Here is a 15,451-nt window from a genome sequence, read left to right on the forward strand (position 1 = left end):
CTGATATGAATATTATTACACAAAATCAGGACCTCCCCATCCTCCTCACCGCGTACCTTCAATCTAAAAGGGCAATCCAGGCTATTCCCTTGTTAGCTACCCTGGGAATAACGGCTGCCATGGTAACAGGGGCTGCGGGAATAGGAATCTTTGTCCATTACTACACAAAACTCTCTAATCAATTAATAAGTGATCTTCAAATGGTGGCCGAGTCTATCCTAACCCTACAGAAACAACTTGACTCCCTAGCCTCAGTTTACTCCAAAACCGATGAGGCCTTGACCTGCTCACTGCAGAGAAGGAAGGTCTCTTCCTGTTTTTACAAGAAGAATGCTGCTTCTATGTTAACCAGTCAGGGGTAGTAAAAAATAAAATTAGACAACTCCAGGAACAATTAGAAAAACGGAGAAGGGAGTTGGAGGACTCTTGCAATCCTCTAGGGAACAACATTTCACAGTGGTTCTCCTGGTTAATGCTCATTCTGATGCTTATATTTCTTGCTCTCATATTCTTAAGCTTCCTCCCTTGTATCATAAGAACAATATAAAGATTTCTTTTAGACCGTATGTCTGCTATTGCTAATCAAAAGTTTAACAAGTTGTACCTCCAGGGTTATCAACCTCTCCAAAACCACCCGAAAAAACTGTGAAGGCCCCAACCAGGATGCCACAGGAGTCTGAGGATCCTGCCCCATATAACGCCCCCTGCCAGCAGGAAGCAGCTAAGAGACTGATGCTTCACCCCAATTCCCGATCCTCAGCCCCTACCTTCATCATTATTAAAGAAATAATGGGGGAATGATAGAACAAATGCCAACATTTTATAAATCGGTGGCCATTTTATCCTCAGGCCTCACTTCTTGGAAAATGGAGCCATTCCCAATGACAGCCCCGCCCTTTAACAAAAATTCCCATGCTCCAAGACAAGATCCGCCCCTGTCAGAGACTCCTGCTCATGCACCAACTTCTTACCCTCCCTCTTCTATAAAACGTCATGCCTGGCCCAGAGTCGGCCCTTGAGCCATCTTTCTCCAGTCAGTTAGGCAGCTCATGCCTGCCATTAAACTTTGCTCTTGGACGTGAGACTTTTCTCATGAGCTTTCTTTGTGAGCGGTGTTTTTCCTAACAGGTTACAGTAGTCAAAGAACAGGATCTGTGGGGGAAGAGGGGACATGCCTGAAAATGCAAGTTCCCACTCAATTCTTTCAGAACCCAAAACTCTCAAATCTAACTGAGGCATACATTTTTTGCCAAGGAAAAACAGGTCAACAAAACCATAAATTCCAAAACCATAAATTCCTCAAGAGTAAGGACAGAGAACTCATTCTAGGAAAACAAAAAACATAGTAAGTAATCTAACTGGGTTTACGTTCCAGCTCTGGCAGTTACAAGCTATGGCTGTCACAGAGAAATTTTTCAACCTCTGAAGGCTTTAAAAAAAATGTGAAATGATTAAAAAAATTTTGAGTCATTAGCAAAGTTAAATGAGATGTTCATATACAGAGGCACATTCCAGGAAAGGAAGAGCATATCATATCTTTTATTTCAATTTAAAAAAGCATACTTATTTCTTAGCCCTCTAATTTATAAGACTAGGAAAAAATTATTAAGCCCCTTTATAACTTATCAAAATTTTACATCAATTCTCTTTCAAAAAGAGAAAGTTACTTTTGAGAATAAAACACTGAATGTACTAGAATCTTTATGTGCCTCATATGATTGAAAAAAAAAGTGAATGATTAGGCTCACTCAAGACTACTTATTCTATGACAAAAAAACTGTCAGAAAGAACATATTGGTTAGTTATCTAGTGTTAGCAATATGGTTAAATACTAAATGTAGCTCCTAGAAGCATAAGGGGGAAATAAATGTATCAGAGACATTTCTAGCTCATATTCATTTGATTTTTTGATTCTTCCTAAAACATACAATCTTTGAGGAGATGAAGGTAATATAGGCTAGGTACACAGATGCCTGATAACTGAGGATGTAGCACTAAAACACAAAGAACCCATGTGGCCTTTATTATTTGGTCAGACTCTCAGCAAACCAGTCTCAAGTGAGACCCTGACACATGCTGGGTCACAGTGAACTCATAACTCAATTCTTAGATAAGAACCTCAAGCAAATATTTCTATAGTATAGGTAAAAGAGAAATTAATATTAAATAGCAGATGTGCCAGCAAAAGAGATGGCACTGTCATAAAAATTTAGGAGTGTCAAAAAAAAAAAAAACTTTAAAATTAACTTATTTTGAGCTAAGTTCTTGTGAGTGCTGTATGTAAAACTGTTTACCAGCTGCTTTAATCATAAAAACTGCCTAGTCTATTCATAGCATCTGAAATAAATAAATCATATCCTCCCCCCAAAAAGGAAAAAAAAATTAGATAAATGGAGTTATTTAGAACTGTCCGATCACAACTCAAAGAATGATTACTATGTTAGTTCTTTATAGCTGCTGCAACCTACTACAAATTTGGTGCTTTAAAACAGTATAATTCATTCTCTCACAGTTCTGGAGGCCAGAAGTTCAATTCAGTTATCCACAGGCCCAAACTGAGGTGCTGACAGGGCTGCACTTCCTCCAGAGGTTCTACAGCAGAATCTACTCCTGGCCTCTTTCAGTTTAGGTAAATGCATTTGTTAGCATATGTCTACATCACTCCAATACTGCTTCTATGGTCTCTTCAACTCCTTTTTTGTGGCTGCACTCTCCCTGTGCTAACATTCAGGGCCTACTGGCTAATCTAGGATAATCTTGTTTCAAAATCATTAATTTAATTACATATGCAAAGACCCTTTTTCCAAGTAAAGATACATTTACAGGTTCAGGGATTATAATGTGGATATCTTTCACGGGCCAGTTTTCAGCCTACCACACTTGCCAAAGATAAGGGAAACTATATCACATCAATGAATATAACCAATTCCCCACAGACAATACTTAAGTCTTCATTTGGTAAATGATTAGTTTCCTTGATTTGTTTTTACACTGTGAAATAGATTACCAGAAAATATAATCACTTTTACAATACTTAGATTACCCCATTTTCCTACATGGCATTTTTCATTAGTTTGAGATATGCTTCCCTGAGCACTGTGAAACAAAGAGACTAATAAGTTTCTCTATTTCTAATAAGGTATTGATTTTTTGTCTTCCATGGTTAATGTCCCTTCTGAACAGAGTAAAATAAAGATCACTTCAAATTAATTCTCCCAATCTTCAAATTTTTTTCTTTACCTCTTGCACTGTATTATCTAACATGTACGCAAATAATTTCCTTAATTAAAATGTTGCTTTTTTACAACATACAGGTGTTAGGTTTTAGAAATGTACTCAAGACTAGGGAAACCAGGGGGCAATAATAAATTGTGAGTAAGCAATCCAACTGCCATAATAACACTGCCTGCAGTATCACTTCATAAAAACTACTTTTAGCATCTTAATCTTAAACTACATCTGTGAGGATGACACTAATTTTTGTAAATTTCTTAAGACACAAAGAAGGTGTTCTTTTATTACTTTATTGAAAAACCTGCCATTGTACAAAACATCTGGAATAATCATCTCAATCACTTTTGGAAGCGAATAGTTTCTTTATTTAAAAAAGGTAATATAAGCAATTCCTAATTGGATTCTGGATCTTCTCCACATTGTGGAACACAGAGAAGAGACAATGAAAGGTAATTTTCCAAATTTTTATTATCCAATCTTAGTTAAGTATTTAAGTACTTATAATAAATTTAATGTTTTCTAGGCACTCTATATTTAAGTTATTGTTACAGGGAAATTAAAATTTTTAAATATTTTTAACATTTTCACTTAAAATGCAGATCTAGATAATTTGGTGTGACCTATGCCTCCTATCATACTTCTCCCATCACTATTTCATCTCCTCTAAAGCTGTTGTAATAAAAACAAGGCAAGTCAATCTATTCTACCCAGCCTACATTCCTAACAATAAAGGAGAAATTGCAATTTTTCCAAGGAGTAATAAATATTAATCAAACTTACCAAATAAAAGCTAATTTGCCTTGCTACAATGCTACAGTTTGGAGGAGTAAGTTCTAGTGTGGTTTTATGTTGGTAGGATTGTTTGTCTTTGAGACAGCATCTGGATATGTAGTCCAGGCTGACCTCAAACTCTACATCCTCCTGCCTTAGCCTCCTAAATGCTGGGATTACAGTTGTGTACCTCCATACCTGGCTCTAAATTCTGATGCTTTATTGCACAATGGGGTGACTTACAGTTAATAATTATAGTATACTGTATCCACCTAAGATACAGTAAATTATTCCATTTTATATTTTTTTTATTTATATTGGTGATACTGATGGGATTTTGTTTGTTTTCTGGCAGTACTGGGGTTAAACTCAGAGCTTCACATTTGCTAGGTAGGTGCTCTACTACTTGAGCTACTCACTTTTTTGTTTTGTGTTAAAAAGTCTTCCAGTTGCTGTGTTGTGGATCTAAACTTTATGTACTTATTTTGGTGGCACTGGTGACCTTGTACTTAGTTTAAGCACTTAAGTTTTAAGTGCTCTACCATGTAAGCCATATCTCTATCCCTTTTTGGTTTAGATATTTTTCAGATAGAGTCTTATGCTTTTTGCCTGAGCCAGCCTCAGACCATGATCCTCCTACCTCCACCTCCCAAATAGCTGGGATTCCAGGCATGCACCACATACTCTGCTTGTTCTTTTAAGAGTCTCACTAACTTTCTGCCCAGGCTGTCTTCTACCTATGACCCTACTACCTCCACCTCCTAAGTAGTTGGGAATACAGGCGTAAGCCTCTGCACCCAGCTATTTGTAAATTTTAAATCGCTTCCTGAATTAAGTCGTCAACTAAGGTGGACTGAATAATGGCCCCTAGAAGTACCCATGTCCTAATTCTCAAAATCTGTGAATGTCACTTTGCCTGCCAAAAGGTACTTTGCCAATGTGACTGACAATTTGAGGCCAAAAAATGGTGGCACATACCTGTAATCCCAGCTACTCAGGAGAAATAGGTAGGAAGATCAGGCCAGTTCCAAGCAAAAACATGAGACTCTATCCAAAACACAATTACAACAACAAAAAAGGCAGAGGGCATGGCTCAAGTGGTAGAGCGCCTGCCTAGCAAGCTTGAGGCCCTGAGTTCAAACCCCAGTACCACCAAAAAAAAAAAAAAGAATCTTGACATGGGAAGATAATTCTGGATTATCCAGACTTATCCCAGTGCAATTAATTAAAAGGGTCTTTGTGAATCAGAAAAGGCAACGCAATGACAGAAGCAGAGTCAGAAAAGGAGATATGGTAACAGAGAGAGGTGGTGCTCAAAGAGAGAAATTAGAAGCCCCAAGGCAGCTGGCTTAAAGACAGAAAAGAGCCAGAAGATTCAGGAAGCCTCTAAAAACTAGAAAAGGAAAGGAAATAAATCTTCCCTAAAGCCTCTGTAAGGAACTCAGACTTTACAAAACCTAATTTCAATCTCGTTAAGACTCACTGAATTTCTAACTGCCAGAAATATAAGGTAATATATTTTTGGAATTTCACAGTCACTAAATTACAGTTATTTATTACAACAGCAACAGAAAACTAATACAACAGGTAAGCCCCAATTATCAGGAAAAAGCCACTGACAGAATGGAGAAAGTGAGGAAAAGTGTTAACTTCATTTTATTTACCCAATGAACTCTCATCTTCTGCCAAAAGACAATTAAAGGCACCCCCAGAAAAACCAGTCTTCCTCTATAGACTAGTTCTCAAACATCTAGAAAGCTAATACCAGTCACACTCCATACCAACAGAATTAGCATCTCCAAAGCCCCAGTATGGTCTGAAAGCTAGCCAATCAGTTCTTATGGGCAGCCAAGATTATGAATCACTGTTCTATAAAAAAATGAGTGTTTTAGGATGAATCAATTTGGATTATAATAAATATATACATGGAAATCACAATGAAGCATGTCTTTTTTCAAAAACAGAGAACAGAAAGGTAAAACAGGTCCCGTCTACAGGTTGGCACCAGTGTGTGTGGGGGAGGCAGGAATATAAGGAAAGAGTATGAGGATGAATATGGTGGAAATATTATTTACTCATGTATGAAAGTGGAAAAAATGAGACCTGTTGAAACCATTCCAGGAGTGGGGAGGGAAGAGAGATAAAGGAGAATGATGGAGGGGGTGAATTCAACTATGATATAGTGTAAGAATTTTTGTAAATGTCGCAATGTACCCCCAGTATAATAATAATTTAAAAAAAAAAAAAAAGCGTTTTAGTGACCTATGAAACACCTGACATTTTCAAGTGCTACTGAAGTTCCTGAAAACTTCCCCCAATAAAGATGTGGCTCAGAATTTACTCACTCACTGGTTTAGTGTATGTTTTGCTGACATTAACTTTGACATTAAGAAGTTATTATTGGCAGGGCCAGGTGTGGTGGCTCATGCCTGTAACTTCAACTACTTAGGAGGTGAAGATAGGGGAACTGAGGTTCTAGGACAGCCTGGAAAAAAGTTATTGAGACCCTATCTCAAAAACAAGTGGGCCTGGAGGAACATGCCTGTCATTCTAGCTAGTCAGGAGACAGCTTCAGAGACCCTATCTGAAAATAACTAAAGCAGAAAGGGTTCAAGTGGTAGTCTTTACTTAGCAAGCTTGAAGCTATACCAATTTACATTTCCACCATTCAGGAATTGGCAACATTCTTTAAAGAGCATACACCATCCGACAAGAGGAAATTATATTTCATTATTAATATTATTAATTTACAAGTCCCAATCCTGAGCAGAGTATATTTTCACAGCTTTACTGGCCATTATTTTCTGTCAATTACTATTAGCTTTGGGGTTGTTTTTGGTTTTGTTTGGTGGTAAACTCAGGGCCTCATGCTTGCTAGGCAGGCAGGCACTCTACCACTTGAGCCCCTATTAGTTTCTTTTATAAAAAGTTAATTTATTAAAAACTCCTCTCATGGAAATTGAATTTTGCCTGCCAAGTGTTCAATACATCTGCTCAGTTTGTTATACTTTGTCTTCTGTCTTTGACTTGACATACATTTTATTTTTTATACATTTTAGCATATTTATATTTTCCTCTATTGTCTTCTAGGGAAAAATCCATACATAAAATTATAAAACATCCAACTATATTTTCTCATATTTTCAGTTTCATTTTTTACATATAAGAGATTAGTAGATAGCTTTTCTACTCCATGTAACTGAAAAGTTGTCCCTGCATCATTTATTGTTCTGTTCTCTTTTCTCCACTGATAAGTTAGCAAAGCTATCTTTAACCTAGTAACAAAGATGAGAAATGAGAAAAAAATATATGTGATCACATACATTTTATGCTTACATTATACATGTCTGACTATGTGAGAGCAGTGAAACACTCAACATATCATATTTTCCTACACTGTTGACAATAAACACCTAGTTCACATATACAGAGTATGCAAACTCCTTGATAAGGTCATGAAACATGAGCGCACTAGGCACAGTCTCCAGGATTTCCTTTGCAAAAGCAACACAACTATCACCAGATTAGCTGCCTCTTCTCAAAAGCAGCTAAGTTCTCCCTAGTAGTTTTCTATTTTGTACTCAGACTTATAAAATATTTCTGCCACTAGATGGAGACAACTTGATAGTAGGAATATCCATCACTGAAACAGGTGTAGCCAGAAATTTTCTACAAAATACACTCTAATGATAAAAAAGAAAGAAAGAAAGCTCTGCTCCCAAATTCTAGGGTGAGTTAAGGCTAGTCACTAAAGCTAAAGATCCAGTTTCCTGACGTACAAATCTATGACTTTATATTAAGTAGCCTCAAGAACACTCTTTAACTCCTAGGGACTGGAAGAGTGGCTCAAGTGGTAAGTGCCTGCCTAGCAACCATGAGGCCGAGTTCAAACCCCAGTGCCACCGCCACCCCCTGCCCCAAAAAGGAATACTTGTAATACCATGTAGAACAAAACTTATGTTCTTGGCAACAGTGTCTAAAGATAGCCTCATTCTCCTGAGCTAAAATATTCTACCCTTAGCAACTTCTTTCAATTTGAATACTTCAACCAACCACAACCAGCTGTTTCCTTCAATCTTTTCAAAGCAAATCAAATCATGTTGCACATTAAAATTTACCCAAACAGCTTCCAAGTCATTTTTTCACTTGTCTTAGAGAGAACAGCTAATCCCACACTTCTCCACATCCATTGGCTTTGACTGCATCAATATGTGAAACAATAAGCTAGGTAGATTTTCCTCTCAATTAATATCCTTGGTGTCAGACTACAGTTGGGGTTCTTAGTTTTTGGCTTCTGTGTTATTTTAGGGGCTTTCTTAACTTGATCAGAACCTCCCAGTTTTGGGTCTTTAATTCAATTTAATTGTGCGTCCCTCTGAAAAGGCATACTCCTTTACACTGGTTCTCATCTGCCAGTAACATTTAAAAATAAATAAATAAATAAATAAATAAGTCTCTTCCATGGCTGTTCCCATCTCTGCTTACCTAAAGAAGTCTTCTTTTAACTATTGACTCAGTCCAGGGCCCTGGACTTACTCACAATTAAGACTTTTACAATCTCCCCCCACCCTCTCTCTCTCTAGCCCAGGCTTTTAAGTATTTTGTTACTTTTGGATTTTTCAGACAAGGCCCTGATATGTACACCAAGCTGGCCTTGAACTGAAGACCCTCTTGCCTCAACCTCTTGAGTGCTGAGATTACAGGCATGGCCACCTCACCAAGCAAGGCTTTTATAATCTTGAAGTGAGTTCTTCAAGCAATGTTTAAAAAGAAAAAACCCTGAGCTGGCCTAGTGGCTCAATCGGTAAGAGTGCCTACCTAGCAAGTAAGAGACCTGAGTTCAAACCCCAGTACCGCACAAAAAGAAAGAAAAACTTCAGTAACTAAAGTAGCAAAATCCATCCCTCTACCTCCACTTTTTTCACCACGCCCCCACACATGCCCATGCTGGTGACTGAGCCAATGACCTTACACATGCTAGGTAAGCATGCTCTACCACTGAGCTACATTCCTAGCCCCTACCTCTAGTTTTTAACAAATTCCTGGTAAGTCGATGGCTCTTAATTTTTCTGAGTCCACTCGCCTCCTTCAGTATCTGATGAAAGTGAGGAACTCTCACCTATTAAGAGGAAAAAAAGGACACAAAAAAGCACACGCAACACAAATTTCACAGTATTTGTGGATCCACAGAGATCCATGAACTGAAGAATTCCCAGGATTAAATGGAGAAATAAATTATCTTCCCTGATTCCTTCTTAGTTTTCTTCAGCTATCCTGCACAGCAAGCTATTGCCATCAAGAGAGTTACAGATTCATTCTTGGACAGACAGGCTTACAGAGACAACATGTATGGCTTCCACCAAACTGCCACAATGAATATTAGACTCCCTACCACCAACACAAATACAAACCTCAAAGGATCCAACCACTAAGAAATGGTTATATACACTATGGCACATATACCTGCAATATTATGCATTCATTAAAAATATACCAGAATGGCTATGGCACAACAAATGTTTAGTATCTTTTAATTCAGATTTTTAAACACAAGTAAATTAGGTCTACAGTTAAAAGTACACTTTAAACACAACCAAACCAAAATTTAAAATTCAGTGTTTCCAGGAGATGGGGGTACAGCTCAGGAGAAGAGTGCTTGTTTACCATGTGCGAGGCAGTGGTTCAATCCCCAGCACTAGGGGGAAAAATTTATTTCCAAAAGGCAGTACATCAACACGTAAAAGCAACTGAGTACTAAAAGAATGATTTTTTTCTACCTCTTAAACTTCATGAGAACCCCATTTCAACCAATACCTAAAGGGCAGTGGCATATACCTTGCCATTCCAGCTAGCTGGGGCATGAAGAAAACTAAAACAACCAGAAGCAAAAAGGGTTAACAGAATGGCTCAAGTGGTAGAGCACATGCCTAGCAAGTATGAGGCCCTGAGTTCAAATCCCAGTACTTCAAAACAAAGCAAAAAAACCATGAACAACGCATATAATTTTCAATCTTGCTAAGCAACCTGCAAAGTGGTAGTTTTGTACCTAAAAATGTAACAAAAATTTGGAATATTATCTCAAGATATAAGCAACAACTCTGTGGATGACTGGTGGAGTGGCTCAAGCCACAAGAGCACCTGCCTAGCAAGCTTGAAGCCCTTAATTCAAACTCCACTACTGGGGGGGGGGGGGGGCGGGGCAGGGAAGGGAGCTGGAGAATAACCCTGTGGAGAAAAAAAACTAACGAGTCATGCCAACTTTTAAAAGAAAAGTAAGGTTAGCAAGGTGCCAGTGGCTCACACCTGTAATCCTAACTACTCAGGAGGCAGAGATCAGAAGGACCACCATTTGAAGCCACCCCTGACAAATAGTTCCCAAAACCCTATCTCAAAAAAAAACAATCACAAAAAAGGACTGGTGGAGTAGCTCAAGATGTAGGCCCTGAGTTCAAACCCTAGTACCACAAAAAAACTAAGGTTAAAAAACATCCATAACATCTCCCACACCCCATTTCCAGCCTAACAACTTTCTTTTAAATATGTAATTCAAAAACTCTAAAGTAGACACAAAACCACAACCAAGATCCAAGCCAAGAATAAATGTATCTCCTTTTATTTCTTCACATATGCTGCTTTATATTTATGTACAATGTGCTTTGCTGTTTCAAAGAAACTCTTTACCTACGTTACCTCTTAATGTCTTTACAAATAACCTTAAGGTCAATGAGAATGGTGTACACACACACACACACACACACACACTACAAATAACCTTAAGATCAATGAGAGTCGTTTGCACACACACAAGAAAATAAAAGCTCAAGAATCTTGCTAATGGAACTAGACCTAGAAATAAGTCTTCTGCCTTCAGTTCCAAAGCTCCTTCTACTGTGAACAACACTATCCCTTCTGCATATACTAAAGACGTCTATAAAACATTTTGGCTGGGTTCCAAGACAGCTGTCACAGACTGAATTAGACTCTATAGTAATAGTGTAAATAGTGAGGTTCAATGTAACTACAGGCATGGAGGCATACATCTTTTTAAAAAGTGAAGAATTAGGTGGTTTCAAATTAAGTCAGCATGGTATGTGCATAGTGGGGGAAACAAGTAGAGTACTCTTCTAAAACAAAGTAATAATTAAGTCCTGTAGATTTTGCACATTTCACAATAGCTAACAGAGGTAGTGGTAATCAATAAAGAAATGAGAGGGCTGCGGATGTAGCACAGTGGTTTGGTGTGTGCCTACCATGTACAAGGCCCTGGGTTCAATCCCCAGTATCACCCAAAAAGAAAAAAAAAAAAAAAGTGGACAATTTAAAGAAAACAATGTCAAAGAAGATACATTTTTAGAAAAATGAAATGCAGGATTTCGATCTCTCTCTTCCTCAGAAATAACTAAAATAAAGAGATGGTTTTATTTAGCCATTAAAAGGAATCTCTACCAAAATTACTGGCTCTGGAACATAGCATATCAGAAATCCAAAGACCCTTTTTTAGATCACTTACTGGTGTTATACAGTTTAAATTGACTGATGTGAATTCTCACATCCATAAAATCAAACAGTATCACCCAAACTATTTTCTAATGACCATCAAGGAAGGAAACAATGTCTATAATATTTTATTCCCATAATCCACTGCAAAATAAATTTCTCAATATATTTGTAAACAGCACTAGGCTAAGCTAAAAATACAGAGAAAATGGTCTTTATAAGTTAGATGAATAAAGCATACAGAAATAATTATGACTGACAAAATGGAGGGATCTCAGAAAAGTGTTTTCAGAGGAACTGGGCTGAGCACAGCAGTCAGAAAGAATAAAGTTGGATTTGATCAGGCTATAAGAATAAAAATAGTACTAGTCACTAAGTTTAACTAGGAAGAAGTAAGTTGGTTGCTATGTCCTTTGGGCTCACAAAACACATCACTCACCTGTTATTATATTTAATACACTGTAGAGTAGTTTATCTGTCATGCCTACTTAGACTAAATCCCTTAAGGACAGAAACCTTATTTGATACACTCCTCTATTCCTTATCCCTAGGCAAAAGGGCCTGGCACACAGAAAATAGATATTTTCTGGAAGGCAAGGGCAGGGTTTCCTATTTAAATTATTATACTTTAACATTACTTTTTGTTCAGGTCATTTATTCATTGTTTCTCAACTCTAAAATCACACTTCTAAACTCTGATCTATGGTGGTACACCTGAGACTGTGCAACTGTATTTCACACGTCCTTTGCCATTAGGTTTTGCCAATAGAGGTTCTAAATGGAGACTGGAAACAGAAAATAGATTTCTTCAGCTCAGTTCTTGTTAGGATAAACTGCAGTCATGGCCCTGGCAGTGGAACAATGCTGACTTGGGCAAAGTCCAGCACCAGATCCCTGGAACCTCTTCTCTGAGCTCTCAAGTTTTTACTTCTGTAATGCTTCCTTTTTGCTTTTACATCCATCTAATCAACTCCCCATATTAAATCCTCTTTATTATTCTTATTGATGTTTCTCTTTTCTCTACTGGAGCCTAAGACATTGCTAAACACTGTGATTCTAATTGCTGTCCTCTAAGACATCTTACTGGTTCAATAAAGGGGAAACAAAATTTGGAGTTATTTTATAGATAAAAACCATTTTATAAAGGTTAACTTGAAACTCTCTAAATTTGCTTCTGTTAAGTGAAAGCACAAAAACCACTTAACTTTTGTGATTTAAACTACTCAGCTTTGGAAAAACAGAAAATGAGAAATAATTTAAATAGTGCAGGCTAGTCCGTGCATATCTAGTCATATCTTTTTACTACAGTACATATCCTAAAGATAATGTGACATAGTAGAGTTGATCTATTCCCCAGTGTTCTCAGTCCCCATGAGTGGCTTGAGACTATGCTGAATGTGATTCTTATGTTTAAAGCCCTTTTTCTTTTTTTCTGTTGTTCAACATGATCCCTAACTATTTCACCTAGTATTCAAGGAAAGAAATGGCAATCTTTTCCAACACTAAAACTGAGCTGAAACTTAGCAGTATGTTGTTTTGCCTTCCTGAGCTATTTTCCAGAGTAAATTTTTTTCAGTGCTGGAGAATGAATCCAGGGCCTCACACATGCTAAGCACAAACCCCACCACTGGGCACTGAGCTACACTCCCAGCTCCAACCATAGTTTTTAATACGTATGATATTGACTTTCAAATGTAAGGTCTTTCTTTATAAACTATAACTTCACTGTAAAACACAGGGGGTTGGAATCTCCATGCAAGAAAGCCCATAAGCAACATCTGATGAAAATGCTTAGACGTTAGCTTGGCCTGTTACTTCACTTAACAGTGCACCCTCAATAGACAATTTATCCTGAGGCTAATTTTTTAAATAATTTTTCACTATTTTATTTAATACAGATAAACTAACATTTTAAAATTATAACAAATGGCAGTCATGTAGAAGTAGCAAACACGTTAATTCATTCCCAAAATGAAATGGGAAAAGGCAAATTTAAACAAAAGGAATCTTTCTCAGATTTTTTTTTTTTTTTGGTGGCACTGAGGTTTGAACTCAGGGCTTCATGCTTGCTAAGCAGGCACTATATCACTTGAGCCACTCTGCCAGCCAATTTTTGTGATGGTTTTTTCAAGACAGAACTATTTGTCCAGGACTGGCTTCCAACCTTGATCCTCCTGAGTAGGCAGGATTACAGGCATGGCCACCAGCACCAGGCTTTCTCAGAATTTCTGATGACATATATAGATGCTGAGCATCCAACAGGACATAGTACTAAGCACAGTCACGCTAGTCTACTTCAGTTTCAAACACCCAAAAGGCAAAAAGAATTGAGAACATGGCAGATTCTAGTGGAGTTCCTCCACACAGCATAAAACTTGATCACCTCCAGTCAGGGGGACTCATCACCCAGCTTCCACCTATGCACAAGTAAAGCCAGTTTCTACCTAAATAGCAAGGATCTCATAAACACAGACAGAATATCTATGTAAAATCAATTAAACTGTACTCTCCACAACAAAAAAATACTAGTAGACACAATAGGTAGAAAGGGTAGAGTAGTGGCTCAAGGGGTAGGGCACATGCCTAGGGGGTAAGGCCAAAAAAGAAAAGAAAAAGAGAATAGTGGGGAACAGAGAGGTTACCTAGACCTTTAGGGAATTAACTGGGTGTTACTGCACATATGTACCCCAACCCATACCTACTCAGTCAAGTGCAAATTAATGTCAATACATTACTATGCTAGGCTAGCTAAGATTTCAGACACATAAAAGAAATAGCTGTCTGATGACAATGTTTATCTTCCACAGGATATGTAATAAGCAACAGTAATTAAAAATCAATCGTATGTGTACAGAGTGCATGTAATCTCACAAGTATTTTCCTTTTTTAAAAACTGCAAATACTGTAATACTGAAAAACTGTGACATTTTTTTCTCCAGAATTCAATAAATGAATCATTTCAGAACTATGAGGTCCTTTAAGTCATTCATAATTTTAATAAAGTGTATTTTAATATTAACTTATTTCTCTTGCTGGAAGGAATTATACTTCTTTGCTAATGCATAGAAATTAAACTGTCACTGAAACATCTGGTTATATATTATTCATTAAGCATATATCACCTTTATTCCCAAGACTGCATAATGTAAACACAAATCATGAGTATATAAGATTAAAGGCATAAACATGACACATCAAACTGATGGTCAGTAATAGACAAATGAAATTCCAAACAATGCTGACCTGGTCCATATGACTCCCCACTCAAACCTTGGGGCTGGCTACCTGAGCTTTCCACACTAGCAGAGAAAAACTCAAAATTCCCAGTATTTCTGAATGTCTGCATTGTTTACCTTACTCTAATTTGAGATTTTCTGTGCAGCACATTTGAAGACCATTAGCTTATTTTTCAGATATTCAAAAGGACTAGCCTGACTCAGCCAATTTTCCTTCATAAATTCTCCATTTTATTCTTCATAATTAATCTTAAACGTAGATTTCACAAGGGTAATTGAGGGAAAACACTAAAATCCTTAGAAAAACTGAAGGGCCATATTTGCTATAATATCCCTGGAAAATGGAGCTTTATATGACTAAAAAAGTAAACTAAATGTACAATCAAGATTTAAGATACCTGTTGATTGTAACAAGTAGAAATTTCAATGGAAAAAACAATATCCCAAGAGTCATACTGCTATTTAAATTCTTTGTAAGTCAAAGGTTCAAATTTCACTTTAAAAGAACCAAGACCTAAACCAATCTGAATTATTAAAATATTCATCAATTACACCTAATTCAAAACACATCATCTACCAATTACACTACATATTTTGCTTGGTATCGCGGAACTTCCAAAAGTAAATCATTTAATGCAGATGCTGACAATTACTTTTAGATAGAATACTCAGCTTAAAATACTGGAACCATGCCTCAATTTAATTTTTGGAAG

General features: G+C 37.2%; 1 protein-coding gene across 1 annotated transcript in view; it reads right to left on the reverse strand.

The window, feature by feature from the left end:
- The window catches only part of Rnf2 (ring finger protein 2), a 49,423-nt gene that overhangs the window by 32,788 nt on the left and 1,184 nt on the right, over nt 1–15,451 (reverse strand). The gene's annotated exons all lie outside the window — the stretch shown is intronic.

The sequence above is a fragment of the Castor canadensis genome, chromosome 11, assembly GCF_047511655.1.
Source record: "Castor canadensis chromosome 11, mCasCan1.hap1v2, whole genome shotgun sequence".
NCBI lineage: Eukaryota > Metazoa > Chordata > Mammalia > Rodentia > Castoridae > Castor > Castor canadensis.